Source organism: Dendrobates tinctorius, unplaced genomic scaffold (assembly GCF_039654945.1).
Source record: "Dendrobates tinctorius isolate UK_male_01 unplaced genomic scaffold, ASM3965494v1 ptg000099l, whole genome shotgun sequence".
Lineage (NCBI taxonomy): Eukaryota > Metazoa > Chordata > Amphibia > Anura > Dendrobatidae > Dendrobates > Dendrobates tinctorius.
This window is the reverse complement of record NW_027361767.1, coordinates 10639750-10656961: the sequence shown is the minus strand read 5'-3', so window position 1 is coordinate 10656961 and position 17212 is coordinate 10639750. Positions and strand designations below refer to the sequence as shown.

At 49.0% G+C, this 17212-nt stretch overlaps 1 protein-coding gene across 1 annotated transcript in view; it reads left to right on the top strand.

The window, feature by feature from the left end:
- Window positions 1–17212, top strand: part of PDE4A (phosphodiesterase 4A) — a 369944-nt gene that overhangs the window by 208814 nt on the left and 143918 nt on the right. The gene's annotated exons all lie outside the window — the stretch shown is intronic.

Genomic DNA, 17212 nt, shown 5'->3' with positions numbered 1-17212 from the left:
GCCACAATTATTCCGTGAAGACCACTTCTGGACAGATATCCTGAACCGTAGATGGGTGTAGCTGGTTACTACACCCATCTACTGTCTGTACTACGGGTTGTTGACAATTCTGACTTGATGGCACTGCTGGACACCTGTTTTTGTAGGAATGTAAGCATGATGTGGATGTCATCTTCTGCACTTAGTTTCCTTGGCCGATCACTGTGTCTACAGTCCTCAATGTTACCCATTTCTTGTCCTCAATGCTGAGAAATGCAATCAGGGAGGCGTCTGATCGGCTCCAAATTTATTCTGCAGCCAAACATCAGCCCGAGCATCCAGCCAATGTCATTAAGAACAATCTTCAGCATGAAAGGAGTCCTGCCAGTGATGGAACAGCCCCCACAAGGCCCTGATCTCATATCAGCCAGTCTGACTGGGATCACATGAAGAGACAGAAGGATTTGGACAAGCGACATCCACAAAAGATCTGCGGTCAGTTCTCCAAGATGTTTGGAATAACCTTCTTGCCAAGTTCCTTCAAAAACTGTGTGCAAGTGACAAGTGACTGGAGGAACTGAAGAAGACAAAGGACGGTCACCAAATATTGATGTGATTTTATATTTTTCTTTTGTTCACTTTGCATTTCATCAAATGATAAAAATAAACTATTAAACACTTGTTTTTGAAAGCTTCTTACTTTGCAACATTTTTCAACACCCGCCTAAAACTTTTGCACATTACTATGTATGACCTATCTATACATAGATATAATATACTATATTCATCATTTTTTACAATTTTTTTTATTTTAATATATAGATCCGGTGCAATACTCAAAAAAATAAGTTTTGCCTTTAATCCTTGGTTTTATAAACCAGATTCATCCAATCCAGCTACCGACCTAACAGACATTATGGCTATCCCTACTTGGGCCACTAGGTGTCACTAGAGTACACATATAAAATGTATGTAAACCCTTTGTCGCTGTTTTGTAAGATTAAGAATGATGGAGAACAATTATCCAAGAAATATCACCAACGCTCAAACTTGGCCCATGTTCAGAATTTAAAAAAAAAAAAAAAAGTCTGCCGAGAGTGGATGATGATGAAATAACAAACTCATCAGTTATATCCATAGGGGGCAGTGTTGTCACTAAATGTAGTCTACACTTATGTTTTTATATGGCATCAAATAAAAATATGATTACTTCTGCGTCCCAGTTGCAGGACACACTTTGACTCTGCTTTTAATTAGGGCTTGATGGTTTACAAAATGGAAAAAAATGTAGAAATGTTTCTTAAAATGATGCTTTCTTATATTGTGACAGATTTCTCCTGGGAACTTTCTCTTTTGTCTCTTCACACAACTTCCAAAATATTTCTATCCATGTCACCACTGAGAAACTGATCTTAGTTGGCTGGGATGTCGTCATTATACCGTCTCTACTGTGTCTCGTCAATATACCGGCACCACTGGATGTTGTCAGTATACCTGCACCACTGGGTGAAGTCGTTATATCAGCACCACTGGGTGACGTCAATGTAGGAGCACCACTGGGTGACATCAATGTAGGAGCACCACTGGGTGACATCAATGTAGGAGCACCACTGGGTGATGTCAATGTAGCGGCACCACTGGGTGATGTCAATGTAGCGGCACCACTGGGTGATGTCAATGTAGCGGCACCACTGCGTGTCATCAATGTAGCAGCACCACTGCGCGTCATCAATGTAGCGGCACCACTGGGTGATGTCAATGTAGCGGCACCACTGGGTGATGTCAATGTAGCGGCACCACTGCCTGTCATCAATGTAGCGGCACCACTGGGTGATGTCAATGTAGCGGCACCACTGGGTGATGTCAATGTAGCGGCACCACTGCGCGTCGTCAGTGTAGCGGCACCACTGCGCGTCATCAGTGTAGCGGCACCACTGCGTGTCATCAATGTAGCGGCACCACTGGGTGATGTCAATGTAGCGGCACCACTGCGTGTCATCAATGTAGCGGCACCACTGCGCGTCATCAATGTAGCGGCACCACTGGGTGATGTCAATGTAGCGGCACCACTGGGTGATGTCAATGTAGCGGCACCACTGCCTGTCATCAATGTAGCGGCACCACTGGGTGATGTCAATGTAGCGGCACCACTGCGCGTCATCAATGTAGCGGCACCACTGCTTGTCATCAATGTAGCGGCACCACTGCGTGTCATCAATGTAGCGGCACCACTGCGTGTCATCAATGTAGCGGCACCACTGGGTGATGTCAATGTAGCGGCACCACTGCGCGTCGTCAATGTAGCGGCACCACTGCGCGTCATCAATGTAGCGGCACCACTGCGCGTCATCAATGTAGCGGCACCACTGCGTGTCATCAATGTAGCGGCACCACTGCGTGTCAACAATGTAGGAGCACCACTGGGTGATGTCAATGTAGGAGCACCACTGGGTGACGTCAATGTAGGAGCACCACTGCATATCGTCAATGTAGGAGCACCACTGGGTGACGTCAATGTAGGAGCACCACTGGGTGACGTCAATGTAGGAGCACCACTGGGTGACGTCAATGTAGGAGCACCACTGGGTGACGTCAATGTAGGAGCACCACTGCGTGTCGTCAATGTAGGAGCACCACTGGGTGACGTCAATGTAGGAGCACCACTGGGTGACATCAGTGTAGGAGCACCACTGGGTGAAGTCAATGTAGCGGCACCACTGCGTGTCATCAATGTAGCGGCACCATCAATGTAGCGGCACCAATGTGTGATGTCAGTGTCGTGACACCACTGGGTGATGTCAATGTAGCGGCACCACTGCCTGTCATCAATGTAGCGGCACCACTGGGTGATGTCAATGTAGCGACACCACTGGGTGATGTCAATGTAGCGGCACCACTGCGCGTCGTCAATGTAGCGGCACCACTGCGCGTCATCAATGTAGCGGCACCACTGCGTGTCATCAATGTAGCGGCACCACTGGGTGATGTCAATGTAGCGGCACCACTGCGTGTCATCAATGTAGCGGCACCACTGCGCGTCATCAATGTAGCGGCACCACTGGGTGATGTCAATGTAGCGGCACCACTGGGTGATGTCAATGTAGCGGCACCACTGCCTGTCATCAATGTAGCGGCACCACTGGGTGATGTCAATGTAGCGGCACCACTGGGTGATGTCAATGTAGCGGCACCACTGCGCGTCGTCAATGTAGCGGCACCACTGCGCATCATCAATGTAGCGGCACCACTGGGTGATGTCAATGTAGCGGCACCACTGCGTGTCATCAATGTAGCGGCACCACTGCGCGTCATCAATGTAGCGGCACCACTGGGTGATGTCAATGTAGCGGCACCACTGCGCGTCGTCAATGTAGCGGCACCACTGCATGTCATCAATGTAGCGGCACCACTGGGTGATGTCAATGTAGCGGCACCACTGCGTGTCATCAATGTAGCGGCACCACTGCGTGTCATCAATGTAGCGGCACCACTGCGCGTCATCAATGTAGCGGCACCACTGGGTGATGTCAATGTAGCGGCACCACTGCGCGTCATCAATGTAGCGGCACCACTGCGTGTCATCAATGTAGCGGCACCACTGGGTGATGTCAATGTAGCGGCACCACTGCGTGTCATCAATGTAGCGGCACCACTGCGCGTCATCAATGTAGCGGCACCACTGGGTGATGTCAATGTAGCGGCACCACTGCGTGTCATCAATGTAGCGGCACCACTGCGCATCATCAATGTAGCGGCACCACTGGGTGATGTCAATGTAGCGGCACCACTGCGCGTCGTCAATGTAGCGGCACCACTGCGTGTCATCAATGTAGCGGCACCACTGCGTGTCATCAATGTAGCGGCACCACTGCGTGTCATCAATGTAGCGGCACCACTGCGTGTCATCAATGTAGCGGCACCACTGCGCGTCATCAATGTAGCGGCACCACTGGGTGATGTCAATGTAGCGGCACCACTGCGCGTCGTCAATGTAGCGGCACCACTGCGTGTCATCAATGTAGCGGCACCACTGGGTGATGTCAATGTAGCGGCACCACTGTGTGTCATCAATGTAGCGGCACCACTGCGCATCATCAATGTAGCGGCACCACTGGGTGATGTCAATGTAGCGGCACCACTGGGTGATGTCAATGTAGCGGCACCACTGGGTGATGTCAATGTAGCGGCACCACTGCGTGTCATCAATGTAGCGGCACCACTGCGCATCATCAATGTAGCGGCACCACTGGGTGATGTCAATGTAGCGGCACCACTGGGTGATGTCAATGTAGCGGCACCACTGCCTGTCATCAATGTAGCGGCACCACTGGGTGATGTCAATGTAGCGGCACCACTGGGTGATGTCAATGTAGCGGCACCACTGCGCATCGTCAATGTAGCGGCACCACTGCGCGTCATCAATGTAGCGGCACCACTGCGTGTCATCAATGTAGCGGCACCACTGCGTGTCATCAATGTAGCGGCACCACTGGGTGATGTCAATGTAGCGGCACCACTGGGTGATGTCAATGTAGCGGCACCACTGTGTGATGTCAATGTAGGAGCACCACTGTGTGATGTCAATGTAGCGGCACCACTGGGTGATGTCAATGTAGCGGCACCACTGCGCGTCGTCAATGTAGCGGCACCACTGCTCGTCATCAATGTAGCGGCACCACTGCGCGTCATCAATGTAGCGGCACCACTGCGTGTCATCAATGTAGCGGCACCACTGCGTGTCAACAATGTAGGAGCACCACTGGGTGATGTCAATGTAGGAGCACCACTGGGTGACGTCAATGTAGGAGCACCACTGCATATCGTCAATGTAGGAGCACCACTGGGTGACGTCAATGTAGGAGCACCACTGCGTGTCGTCAATGTAGGAGCACCACTGCGTGTCGTCAATGTAGGAGCACCACTGGGTGACGTCAATGTAGGAGCACCACTGGGTGACATCAGTGTAGGAGCACCACTGGGTGAAGTCAATGTAGCGGCACCACTGCGTGTCATCAATGTAGCGGCACCATCAATGTAGCGGCACCAATGGGTGATGTCAGTGTCGTGACACCGCTGGGTGATGTCAATGTCACGGCACTGCTGGGTGATGTCAATCTAGCGGCACCACTGCGTGTCATCAATGTAGCAGGACCACTGGGTGATGTCAATGTCGCGGCACCACTGTTTGAAGTCAATGTCGCGGCACCGCTGGGTGATGTCAATGTAGGGCACCACTGAGTGTCATCAATGTAGCAGGACCACTGGGTGACGTCAATGTAGAGGCACCACTGGATGGAGTCAATGTAGAGGCACCATTTGGTGACGTCAATGTAGCGGCACCACTCGATGTCATCAATATATTGGCACCACTTGATGTCAATGTGGCGGCACCACTGGGTTACGTCACCACTGGGTGACGTCAATATACCGGCACCTCGTGATGCCACTGATGGAATTTTTTGAGAGAACACAGAGAATAAATTAAGCTGAAATAGTCGATAATTATTATAAAGGAAACTTCTTTAATGTCTTAGATTCATAGAATCATAGAATCGTAGAGTTGGAAGGGACCTCCTGAGCCATCTGGTCCAACCCCCTGCTCAAAGCAGGATTCGCTAAATCATCCCAGTCAGATGTCTGTCCAGCCTCTGTTTGAAGACTTCCATTGAAGGAGAACTCACCACTTCTCGTGGCAGCCTGTTCCACTCATTGATCACTCTAACTGTCAAAAAGTTTTTTCTAATATCTAATCTGTGTCTCCTCCCATTCAGTTTCATCCCATTGCTTCTAGTCTTTCCTTGTGCAAATGAGAATAAAGTTGAGCCTTCTACAATGTGACAGCCCTTTAGATATTTGTAGACAGCTATTAAGTCTCCTCTCAGTCTTCTCTTTTGCAAACTAAACATTCCCAAATCCTGCAACCTTTCCTCATAAGACAGGGTTTGCAGACCGGTCACCATTCTGGTCGCTCTTTTCTGAACTTGCTCCAGTTTGTTGATGTCTTTTTTAAAATGTGGTGCCCAAAACTGGACACAATATTCCAGATGAGGTCTGACCAAAGAGGAGTAGAGGGAAATAATGACTTCACGTGACCTAGACTGTATGCTTCTGTTAATACATCCTAGAATTGCATTTGCCTTTTTTGCTGCTGCATCACACTGTTGACTCATATTCAGTCTGTGATCTATTAGTATACCCAAGTCTTTTTCACATGTGCTGTTGCTTAGGGCTATTCCTCCCATTCTGTATATGCTTTTTTCATTTTTATTGCCCAGATGTAGTACTTTGCATTTTTTCCTGTTAAAAACCATTCTGTTAGTTGCTGCCCACTTCTCCAGTTTATTTATATCTTTTTGAATCCTCTCTCTCTCTTCTCTAGTATTAGCTATCCCTCCTAGCTTTGTGTCATCAGCAAATTTAATCAGTTTACCCTCAATTCCTTCATCTAAATCGCTGATAAAGATGTTGAACAATACAGGGCCCAGGACAGAGCCCTGTGGTACCCCACTTGAGACATTCTACCAACTGGATGTGCAGCAGATGTATTGTTTTGTTTGGTTTTAAAGGTAACGTGTCATCAAAAATGAACTATTGTTTAAATCAGGTTTCTATGTTTAAATGCTTTTTTAAAAAAAGTTGATTTTTTTTTATTTTATTTTTTCAGTTTTCCATATTAATATCTCTATAAAAAAGAAATCAGGACTCTTGCAATGTTCACAACCTTCCTGTTCTGTACAGGTGACTTCTCAGCAGACTCATTATCGTCACAGACAGGATTACAATGAAAGCTAACACCTTTCACTTACTATTGTTATTTTGGCTACAGTGTAAGCTGTGGAGGGTATAACCTGTGTTTTTTTTTTTTTTAAACCAAATAACATGCAGTTTATAGTCCGAACATCCAAATACTTATATATTACAGTATATCACAAAATTAAGTACACCCCTCATGGCTTTGTAAATATTGTATTATATCTTTTCATGAGGCAATACTGAAGGTATGACACTTTGATACAATGTACAGTAGTCAGTGTACAGCTTGTATAAGTGTATATTTGGTGCCTTCTAAATAACTCAACACACAACCATTATGGATAAACTGCTGGCAACTAAAGTGAGTACATCCCTAGTGAAAATGGCCAAATTGTGCCCAATCAGCCATATTACATCCCCGGTTTCATGCGACTCAATAATGTTACAACTTCTCAGGAGTGAATGGGGAGCAGGAGTGTAACATTTGGAGTTACCGCCCTCACATTCTCTCATACCAGTCACTGGAAGTTCAACATGGCTTCTCATGGCCAAGAACTGCAGAAGTTAAAGGGGTGGGGGGGTCTGCCTGTCAGTGCTCAGACCATACACATTGCTGCAGATGTTAAAGGGGTGAGGGGGTCCACCTGTCGGTGCTCAGACAATACGACACCAACTGCATCAAATTGGTCTGCACGGCTGTTGTCCTACAAGAAAGCCTCTTCTAAAGATGATGCACCAGAAAGCCTGCAAACACTTTGCTGAAGACAAGGAGACTAAGGACATGGATTACTAGAACAATGTCCTGTGCTAACATGAGACCAAGATAAACTTATTTGGTCAAGATGGTGTCAAGTGTGTGTGGCGCCAGCCATGTGAGGAGTACAAAGTCAAGTGCCCTGCCTACAGTCAAGCATGGTGGTGGAAGTGTAATGATTAGGGGCTGCATGAGTGCTGACAACTGTGGGGAGCTACAGTTCATTGAGGGAACCATCAATGCCACCATGTACTGTGATATACGACCCCAAAATACACCTCCAAGACTTCGACTGCCTGCACTGACTACTGTACATTGTAACAAAGTGTCAGATCTTTCGTGTTGTCCAATGAAAAGATATAATAAAATATTTACAATTATGTGAAGGGTGATAAAGGGTGTACTCCCTTTTGTGACGTACTGTGTATGTAGGTACAAAAAAAATTAATACCTGCATCACTTGTTTTTAACAAGAGGTGAAATGGCAAAAATGTTTTTTATTTTCATTAATATCCTATATCTGCTGAGGTTTATCTGTGTATGATACAAGGGGCTCTTTGGCTTTACCCAGAAAAAAAACTCATGCTCTGCGGCCTCCCCTCAAACACTCTCGCACCCCTCCCAATCTATTCTAAACTCTGCTGCCCGACTAATCCACCTGTCCCCCCGCTATTCCCCAGCTTCTCCCCTCTGTCAATCCCTTCACTGGCTCCCAATTGCCCAGAGACTCCATTACAAAACCCTAACCATGACATACAAAGCCATCCACAACTTGTCTCCTCCATACATCTGTGACCTCGTCTCCCGGTACTTTCCTGCACGCAACCTCCGATCCTCACAAGATCTCCTTCTCTACTCCCCTCTTATCTCCTCTTCCCACAATCGCATACAAGATTTCTCTCGCGCATCACCCCTACTCTGGCACTCTCTACCACAACATATCAGACTCTCACCTACCATCGAAACCTTCAAAAAGAGCCTGAAGACCCACCTCTTCCGACAAGCCTACAACCTGCAGTAACCACCGATCCACCAAACCGCTGCACGACCAGCTCTACCCTCGCCTACTGTATTATCACCCATCCCTTGAAGATTGTGAGCCCTCGCGGGCAGGGTCCTCTCTCCTCCTGTACCAGTTATGACTTGTATTGTTTAAGATTATTGTACTTGTTTTTATGTATACTCCTCCTTACATGTAAAGCGCCATGGAATAAATGGCGCTATAACAATAAATAATAATAATAATAATAATATGAAGATGAAACTTTACATTTATTCCACATACTCTCCACTGATGTCAACACACTGCTTACATCATAAAATTCAGGAGAAACAAGAGCATGCAATCAATTTGCATTAAAAAAAATTTATTTAGAGAAAGTACTACAGGTAAAAGTCTCAAAGTGACAGAAGTGCTCATCAAATAATGTAGACAGTATTAACCCAAGTGTCCCCAACTCCTCCCACCGTGATGGAAACAATCCCGGCAAAAATCCCCAATATGGTCATACGTCCAATTACCCATATCGTAATGCCATAATAAAGCCAAAGGGCTATGTAGTGGGATCAGAGACCAAGAAGTGGGACCATCAGAAACAGGTAACTGAATGGTACGGGTAATCCATATAGGTAGTCAAAAAAATCAGTTCAAAAGTTCCCTGAGAGAAGCTTACCAGGGAGGGGAGGAGGAGAGCCCGGCAGTGACACCCCCGACGAGCGTTTCGCGGCGCACTTCTCCCTCTCCCCCACACCCACACTCTCTCTACCTTCTCCCTCTCCCCCACACCCACACTCTCTCTACCTTCTCCCTCTCCCCCACACCCACACTCTACCTTCTCCCTCTCCCCCACACCCACACTCTCTACCTTCTCCCCCATGCCCAGAATCCCTACTGTTGTGAGCTCTCTTGATCTGACTTTTGAGGCAAGGCTCCCTCTGGTGGATACTGCTGGTAGTGGTGCTGGTCAACATGATGTTAACCCAACAGCTGCAGAAGATAATTGGAGGAGTGGTGGTAGTGACTGGGACTACATAAGCGAGCAGACTTCTCTCAGTGACTGCCAGTGATGCTCCTTTCTTTGCTTAGGATTTCTGTCTGCTGCCTGATCCTGCATTTTTTCAGCTGTCATTTGCTAAACCCTATGCATCTGTTTTTGCCTTGCTGTCAGGAGTCAGCTTACTCCCACTGGGGCTGCTGGCTCCTGCCCTGTATTTTTGCATCTTGTGTTTGTTTGCTCAGTCCCCTGCTATATTAGCCTGTTGCTAGCTGCCAGTTCACACTTGAGTGCTGATATAGTGGGGGCGAGGTTGTTCAAACCTCAGTATTTTTGTACATCAGTCGTGTTGGAATTATTAGGGTTTTTGCGTGATTGCAGACAGTGCCTTTTCTGTCCTGTCCTATCTAGTCAGTCTGGGCCCCATCATTTGCTCAGTCTATCTTCTGTCTTTTTTTGTGCTTCATCTTGTCTCACCGACAATATATGTTTGGGGGCTACCTATTCCTTTGGGGATCTGCTCCGGGGCAGTTTAGATTTCACCTTTCTGTCTTTAGGCTTCGTTAGTCCTCCGGCTGTGACGAGGCATCTAGAGCAACGTAGGAACGCTCCATGGCTACTGCTAGTTGTGTTGTTAAGATCAGGGGTCTGCAATCCACTGAGCGACCAACCTCTCTTGTGTTCTGGTGGCATAGCCTATTGCTCCATCCTCCTCGGTGACCCATTCATAACACCCTACCTTATCACTCTCCCCCGCACCCACACTCTCTTCCTTCTCCCTCTTTCCCCCGCACCCACACTCTCTACCTTCTCCCTCGCACTCTCTCTACCTTCTCCCTCGCACTCTCTCTACCTTCTCCCCCGCACCCGCGCCCTCTTTACCTTCTCCCTCTCCCCCCGCACCCGCGCTCTCTACCTTCTCCCTCTCCCCCCACGCCCAGAATCCCTACCTTCTCACTCTCCCCCACACTCTCTTCCTTCTCCCTCTTTCCCCTGCACCCACACACTACCTTCTCCCTCTCCCCCGCACTCTCTCTACCTTCTCCCTCTCCATTCGCCCTCTCCCCCCGCACCCGCGCGCTCTCTACCTTCTCCCTCTCCCCTGCACCCGCGCGCTCTCTACCTACTCCCTCTCCCCTGCACCCGCGCTCTCTCTATCTTCTCCCTCTCCCCCGCACCCAGATTCTTTTAGTTCTCCCTCTTCCCCACACTCAGACCATTTCTTTCTCCCTGGCTTATCTTATTCCCCAAAGTATGTTTTCTCTGAAATGCTGAGCGTGGTTCCGACCGAATGAATTTCCTGACAGGTTCTTTATATGGAGATAGCCTGAGAAGTGTCTTCGACCTCCAGAACCCTTCTCGCTCTTTAGGATGACTCTGCAGTGCAGGTCCCTGCAGCTGTGACCCCACAATCGCACATTAATGTCATTGTTTGCAGCACTACAGAACATGCTATTGTGTCTCAGGTCATGACCTTATTTCTTACTTTGCTATGGGCTGCCATGAATTCTAGTGAAGCCCCTGCAGGGGGCGCTACATTTGTAAGTATTCTAATGTATCTTCCACAAAGGAAGCTTGTTAGTGGAGATCTTTGTGTGCTAGGGCTGTTCCTGCTCTGTGAGCCATCTTGTGCCAAATTGTATTTTACCCTCTAGCTGTCCCCATGAAGAAAGGGATGGAGGGAATCCAAAGCTTAATTTCTTCTTCCCATTTCCACAGATGAATTTCATTACATGGTATTCCATCCCCTCTGATGTTTTCCTGCCAAGTCATGAATTCTGCATTTACTCATAATTAAAACCTGCATCTCGGTTATTATGTTCAAGAGAGAGGAGCTCGTGTATGAAATGGCATTAGTTCTTTCCATAATGAGGTGACACAGTCAGGAAGGAGGAGCTATGTGTGATATGGGGTCTGCGCCTTCCACCACAGGGCGACAGGAGGGAGGAGCTATGTGACATGGGGTCTGCTCCTTCCACCACAGGGTGACAGGAGGGAGGAGCTATGTGACATGGGGTCTGCTCCTTCCATCACAGGGTGACAGAAGGGAGGAGCTATGTGACATGGGGTCTGCTCCTTCCATCACAGGGCGACAGGAGGGAGGAGCTATGTGACATGGGGTCTGCTCCTCCCACCACAGGGCGACAGGAGGAAGGAGCTATGTGACATGGGGTCTGCTCCTCCCACCACAGGGCGACAGAAGGGAGGAGCTATGTGACATGAGGTCTTCTCCTTCCACCACAGGGCGACAGGAGGGAGGAGCTATGTGACATGGGGTCTGCTCCTTCCACCACAGGGCGACAGGAGGGAGGAGCTATGTGACATGGGGTCTGCTCCTTCCACCACAGGGCGACAGGAGGGAGGAGCTATGTGTGATATGGGGTCTGCTCCTTCCACCACAGGGTGACAGAAGGGAGGAGCTATGTGACATGGGGTCTGCTCCTTCCACCACAGGGTGACAGAAGGGAGGAGCTATATGTGATATGGGGTCTGCTCCTTCCACCACAGGGCGACAGGAGGGAGGAGCTATATGTGATATGGGGTCTGCTCCTTCCACCACAGGGCGACAGGAGGGAGGAGCTATGTGACATGGGGTCTGCTCCTTCCACCACAGGGCGACAGGAGGGAGGAGCTATGTGACATGGGGTCTGCTCCTTCCACCACAGGGTGACAGAAGGGAGGAGCTATGTGACATGGGGTCTGCTCCTTCCATCACAGGGTGACAGAAGGGAGGAGCTATGTGACATGGGGTCTGCTCCTTCCACCACAGGGCGACAGGAGGGAGGAGCTATGTGACATGGGGTCTGCTCCTCCCACCACAGGGCGACAGGAGGGAGGAGCTATGTGACATGGGGTCTGCTCCTCCCACCACAGGGCGACAGAAGGGAGGAGCTATGTGACATGAGGTCTTCTCCTTCCACCACAGGGCGACAGGAGGGAGGAGCTATGTGACATGGGGTCTGCTCCTTCCACCACAGGGCGACAGGAGGGAGGAGCTATGTGACATGGGGTCTGCTCCTTCCACCACAGGGCGACAGGAGGGAGGAGCTATGTGACATGGGGTCTGCTCCTTCCACCACAGGGTGACAGGAGGGAGGAGCTATGTGACATGGGGTCTGCTCCTTCCATCACAGGGTGACAGAAGGGAGGAGCTATGTGACATGGGGTCTGCTCCTTCCATCACAGGGCGACAGGAGGGAGGAGCTATGTGACATGGGGTCTGCTCCTCCCACCACAGGGCGACAGGAGGAAGGAGCTATGTGACATGGGGTCTGCTCCTCCCACCACAGGGCGACAGAAGGGAGGAGCTATGTGACATGAGGTCTTCTCCTTCCACCACAGGGCGACAGGAGGGAGGAGCTATGTGACATGGGGTCTGCTCCTTCCACCACAGGGCGACAGGAGGGAGGAGCTATGTGACATGGGGTCTGCTCCTTCCACCACAGGGCGACAGGAGGGAGGAGCTATGTGTGATATGGGGTCTGCTCCTTCCACCACAGGGCGACAGAAGGGAGGAGCTATGTGACATGGGGTCTGCTCCTTCCACCACAGGGTGACAGAAGGGAGGAGCTATATGTGATATGGGGTCTGCTCCTTCCACCACAGGGCGACAGGAGGGAGGAGCTATGTGACATGGGGTCTGCTCCTTCCACCACAGGGTGACAGAAGGGAGGAGCTATGTGACATGGGGTCTGCTCCTTCCATCACAGGGTGACAGAAGGGAGGAGCTATGTGACATGGGGTCTGCTCCTTCCATCACAGGGCGACAGGAGGGAGGAGCTATGTGACATGGGGTCTGCTCCTCCCACCACAGGGCGACAGGAGGAAGGAGCTATGTGACATGGGGTCTGCTCCTCCCACCACAGGGCGACAGAAGGGAGGAGCTATGTGACATGAGGTCTTCTCCTTCCACCACAGGGCGACAGGAGGGAGGAGCTATGTGACATGGGGTCTGCTCCTTCCACCACAGGGCGACAGGAGGGAGGAGCTATGTGACATGGGGTCTGCTCCTTCCACCACAGGGCGACAGGAGGGAGGAGCTATGTGTGATATGGGGTCTGCTCCTTCCACCACAGGGTGACAGAAGGGAGGAGCTATGTGACATGGGGTCTGCTCCTTCCACCACAGGGTGACAGAAGGGAGGAGCTATATGTGATATGGGGTCTGCTCCTTCCACCACAGGGCGACAGGAGGGAGGAGCTATGTGACATGGGGTCTGCTCCTTCCACCACAGGGTGACAGGAAGGAGGAGCTATGTGACATGGGGTCTGTGCCTTCCAACACAAACACAAGGGACCTACATGACAGTGCTTGAGTATCTTTAGGACAGATATGGCCCCTTCGTTCCTCGCAGTGTATATTTAGATATTTAGGCCCGGCTGTGCAGAGCTGACATGACACTGCTGGGTTACACCTGTCAGTGTTGTCAGGCCGCTGTCATACGTCTCTTTCAGGACAGGACCAGGGTTAGGTTGATTGTTCCAGCTTCTGGTAACATTTTCAGAGTAATCTTTATTCCATCAATAAACAATTATAAATATAACGGACAGGCGCGAGCTTACTCCTCTTCCTGTCCATTATTTGATGGAATAAAGATTACTCTGGAAATGTTACCAGAAGCTGGAGCCTTCCCTCTTTTCCTGTAATACGTGAGTGGTCGGCTCGTGGGTCCGTGCACGCTGGCTTTATCCTTTTCTGTCAGGTTGCTTGTGTTCACAAGCCGCTATCGGGCTTCACGGAAATGTGTACGTGTCTGATGGTGGCACTCAATCACTTTTCATGAGAATTTCTGTGTAAATAATAATAATCTTTATTTTTATATAGCGCTAACATATTCCACAGCACTTTACAGTTTGCACACATTTTCATCACTGTCCCCAATGGGGCTCACAATCTAAATTCCCTATCAGTATGTCTTTGGAATGTGGGAGGAAACCGGAGTACCCAGAGGAAACCCACGCAAACACGGGGAGAACATACAAACTCCTTGCAGATGTTGTCCTTGGTGGGATTCAAACCCAGGACTCCAGTGCTGCAAGGCTGCAGCGCTAACCACTGAGCCACCGTGCTGCCCAACTCTTCTAGTCTTCACGTGCTCCTGTTTGGCTTTGTCCCAACACTGTGGTTACCCCTCACTGTGCGGGGCGAGTCCTCAGTGATGCTTTACTGGCAGCTGCTGCAAAGAGATACTGATCCCACATTCATGGACCACCGCATACATCCCATCATCAAAGTACGAGTCAGGTCTTACCCTGATGAGATGACACATTTTACTGTGAAAGTCCTTCCCTTCCACATGTGCGGTGAACAGCTTCCTTCTCAAAACCAACCCTCCCCCCTTATGTCTAATATTTCCCACTTTATAGCTGATACTCCACACTTCATAGCTAATACTCTCCTCCTTACGTCCAGCACTCTCCTCCTTACTTCCATTACTTTCTGCCTTATATCCAGCACTCTCCTCCTTACGTCCACTACTCTCCTTCTTACGTCCGATACTCTCCTTCTTACGTCCAGCACTCTCCTTCTTACGTCCAGCACTCTCCTTCTTACGTCCAGCACTCTCCTTCTTACGTCCGATACTCTCCTTCTTACGTCCAGCACTCTCCTTCTTACGTCCAGCACTCTCCTTCTTACGTCCGATACTCTCCTTCTTACGTCCAGCACTCTCCTCCTTACTTCCATTACTTTCTGCCTTATATCCAGCACTCTCCACCTTACATACATTACTCTCCTCCTTACGTCCAGCACTCTCCTCCTTACGTCCACTACTCTCCTTCTTACGTCCACTACTCTCCTTCTTACGTCCAGGACTCTCCTCCTTACGTCCAGCACTCTCCTCCTTACGTCCAGCACTCTCCTTCTTACGTCCAGCACTCTCCTTCTTACGTCCAGGACTCTCCTCCTTATATCCAGCACTCTCCTCCTTACGTCCACTACTCTCCTTCTTACGTCCGATACTCTCCTTCTTACGTCCAGGACTCTCCTCCTTACGTCCAGCACTCTCCTCCTTACGTCCAGCACTCTCCTTCTTACGTCCAGCACTCTCCTTCTTACGTCCAGGACTCTCCTCCTTACGTCCAGCACTCTCCTCCTTACGTCCAGCACTCTCCTCCTTACGTCCAGCACTTTCTGTCTTACATCTATTACTCTCCTCTAGTGATGAGCGAGTATACCTGTTACTCCAGATTTCCCGAGCATGCTTTGGTGATCTCCGAGTATTTGGATGTACTCGGAGATTTCGTTTGTCGCCGAAGCTACATGGTTTGCGGCTGATAGCCAGCCTGAATACATGTGAGGAATGCCTGTTTATTAAATTTATTACTCTCCTCCTTACATCCAGCACTCGCCTCCTTACATTTATTACTCTGCTTCTTACATCATTACTCTCCTAACATCTCTTACTCTCCTAACATCTCTTACTCTCCTTCTTACATCCAGCACTCTCCTCCTTACATCCAGCACTCTCCTCCTTATATCCAGCACTTTCCTCCTCATAGCTAACTAGCTGAAGAGCCCGGCGTTGCCCGGGCATAGTAGCTAACTGTGGTTAGTTATAACAAATTATAATGATTTATATTGCACATAAAAACTGTGCATCTAATCCTATCCTGTGTGATACTGACTGCTGAGCTGTGTATCTAATTCTGTGCTGTGTGATACTGTCTCCTGAGCTGTGTATCTAATCCTATCCTGTGTGAGTCTGCTGAACTGTGTATCTAATCCTACCCTGTGTGATACTGACTGCTGAACCGTGTATCTAATCCTATCCTGTGTGATACTGAGCTCCCCCTGCAGTCTGTGTCAGAGGGTGGTCTGTGTCGGCATGGTAATAAATTAGTTTCAGCTTTACAGAAGGACGAGAATACCATAGAAATGATAAGAATAAGCTGTGTATCTAATGCTATCCTTTGTGATACTGACTGCTGAGCAGTGTATCTAATCCTATCCAGTGTGATACATTATGCTGAGCCGTGTATCTAATCCTATAATGTGATGTTGTCTGCTGAGCTGCGTATCTAATCCTATCCTGAGTGATACCGTCTGCTGAGCCGTGTATCTATTCCACTCCTGTGATACTGTCTGCTGAGCCGTGTATCGAATCCTATCCTGTGTGATACTGTCTGCTGAGCTGTGTATCTAATCCTCTCCTGTGTTATTCTGTCTGCTGAGCCGTGTATCTAATCCTATCCTGTGTGTTACTGTCTGCTGAGCCGTGTATCTAATCCTATCCTGTATGATACTGTCTGCTGAGCCATGTATCTAATCCTATCCAGTGTGATACTGACTGCTGACCTGGGTATCTAATCCTATCCTGTGTGATACTGGGCTCCCCCTGCAGTCTGTGTCTGAGGGTGGTCTGTGTCGGCACGGTAATAAATTTGTATTATTTCCAGCTTTACAGAAGGACGATAACAACATAGAAATGATAAGAATACCTCAGTTACCACAACTGTCTACAAGTAAAACTGTTGCTCCTAGCAACCAATCACAGCTCAGCTTATATCTTTTAAACAGCTATGGTGAAATGAAAGATGCTTAGTGATTGGTTGCTATGGTGGAGTGGGCGTGGCTTCATACACACATACACTTGATTCTTTGCTATGTGGAGTAGGCGTGGCTTGATACATACACATACCTACATACACACACTCATTTTTAGATGTATAGATATTCTACTTCCTAGAACCACTACTCCTCTTTATAACTACTACTCTTCTCATCATGCGTA